The sequence below is a fragment of the Eupeodes corollae genome, chromosome 1 (assembly GCF_945859685.1).
Source record: "Eupeodes corollae chromosome 1, idEupCoro1.1, whole genome shotgun sequence".
In the NCBI taxonomy this organism is placed as follows: Eukaryota; Metazoa; Arthropoda; class Insecta; order Diptera; family Syrphidae; genus Eupeodes; species Eupeodes corollae.
In genome coordinates this window covers 120,664,405-120,666,941 of record NC_079147.1, presented here as the reverse complement: position 1 = coordinate 120,666,941, position 2,537 = coordinate 120,664,405, and positions in this window count along the sequence as shown.

The following is a 2,537-nucleotide window of genomic DNA, read 5'->3' as shown; positions in this document are numbered from 1 at the left end:
ATTATAATATTATAATATTAGCTTTTCCTAGTTATAGTTTTCGTATTTCTTTGAGTAATGGACATATTCCCACATATTGCATTATATCTTCTTGAGTATTCAGATTACGCATACTACATTGGATTGGGAGATCAACTCTCCCCGTGTTTTAAAAATGTTAGATATTTCATTTTCACTCTCGTTATTTTTGAAATAACTTATCTTGCTTTATACTCTGTATATTCAAGATTTTGCTTCTTCGATAGATGATTTGTGCATACTTTCATCCAGAACCCCAATAATATTGTATAATCTCTCTTGGCTCGAAAAACTCCACACCTCTGATCTCAAATCCAGGGCTATGTCTGATAGTGCCCAAAAATCGGCACGTAATATCAATTGGTGTGGAAGATTCGGAATGACTAGACATTCTATTAAAAAGCATTTTTTCTCAACATCTACTGGTAAAGAAACACACCCAGCTACTCCTACACAAACTCGATCTTGCTAACGCTTCTGACCCAATGCTACTCTTTCCTAACCCAAGCCATAGCTACTTAAAAATTTTCTGAATGGCACATCTCGAAGCTATATGCCTTTTCTTGTTACATTAAGAGCACCTAACTGACTGCCTAAATGAATTATCAACAACTGGAGTAACAGCCGCTACTCGGTGTTGTCCAAACGAACTTGGTTGGTAACCGCACTCCGGTTAAAACAAATGTTTTCCTCCAGAAGGAAGGGTAAAACTATCTACGTTCACCTTAAGGGTGTCCAGTTCCCTACCTAAGACAGCAAGTTCCTTAGACGTCTTTGGTTTGGCACTGGCTATATGCACCTGATAAAATGGATCTACATTTTTCCTTAATATAGAAAGCATCCTTTCCTCTGACAAAAGTTCCGATAATCTTCGAAACAATGTCCTCATCGTGGCCGTTAAAGTTTCTTTCTTTAACTGCGAACGCCGGTTAATCTACCCAACAAGAGATCATCGTAATTCGCTGGAAGGAACTCCGCCTTGAGTTCCTTAACGAGTTTCTGCCAATCCATTAAATCTTCTTAACCGAACTAAGCCACATAAGTGCCCTACCAGCTAAAAGCTCCAAAGAGGATTTAAAAAGATGGTTTGCAGGAACATCGTTAGCCAGACCAAGTGACCAGTAAACTTCACCCCCACTTCCCTAAACGTTCGGTGCATTTGTAATGAATGATCATTTGTTCAACAATAGTGTCACCCCTATCCAGCCTGCGATCTGACGGAACCCTAACAGAAATGTTCCCTCTTCAGGACTACTGACACCAACTCTTGGCTAAGCCAGCGTCTCTGAAGTAGGCCCTAACGCAGTCCGCGAACCAACACCTAGGGTCTGACCAACTTATTATTATTTATTTATTCCATCTATCGAGTACAATCTCGTTTAGACTTACATACTTAATTATAATCTTTATATTCAAAAAAATATAAATACCTACATATATAAACTTAAATAAATAGTAAAATAATTTACAAAATAAAAAGCCTCATAAAAGAATTTCATTAAAAGCATTTTTAAACTTTACTAACCATTCTAAGTTAATTACTTCGCATACAGAGTTAAAAAAGCACAAGAACGAGATATGGAATCACTTTTTGGTTACTTATAACACCTCTGACTAAAGAACAAAACACTATTTTCTTCCGAATTGAAGGGCTTTCAAGCCTTAAAGTAAGCACCTCTGGTTATAGAAGGGCATAATATTATCTACCCAGTTCAATTTATGTAGAGCATAACAGCTTCTATTCTATTAATGCTTACTGCATATACTGGGCACCAAATGCAACTAGCATATTCTAACGATGATCTCACTAATGATATAAATCATTTTTAAAGTATGCGGATCTGTAAATTCTTTTGAATTTGTTATTAGAAAACCCAGCATTTGACTTCGAAATCATATAGTCGTAGTGATCATTAAAAGTTAATTTCCTATCAAAACAACACCTAATTCCTTAAAAACCGAAACCTTTTAAAGGCTTGTATTATTAACCTTTAATTCAAAGTGAAAAGGGTTGCGTGATCTAGTATAATACATTTGCTTACAATTGGAGCTATTGAGATGAAGGCAGTTATCTTCACACTACTGAAAAATACAATTGAGGTCATGTTGCAAAAGATTGCAAACAAGTTGACGATTGAGTCGTTTGTAAATTTTCAAATCGTCAGCAAATAGTAAATTTTATGAAAATTTGACACAGTCGGGAAGGTCTTTTATAAAAAGAACAAACAAAAGTGGTCCGAGATGGCTTCCTTGTGGAACCCCTGAAAAGGTATAAATTCATTTTGATGTATTACATCCAATTTTCACAAACTGTGTACGATTTGTTAAATATTGATCTAACCAATTCAGTAATTGAGAATAAAAACCAAGTTGTTCTAGTTTTTTTGTAATAACACGTCATGCTGCACCCTATAAAACGCCTTTGGGAAGTTGTTGTAAATGACAAGTTAGGTGTAGTTGATTGTGTACTCACAAGCCCGTGTTGATTCTCTGAAATTCCTTGCTTAATATTTTGATAA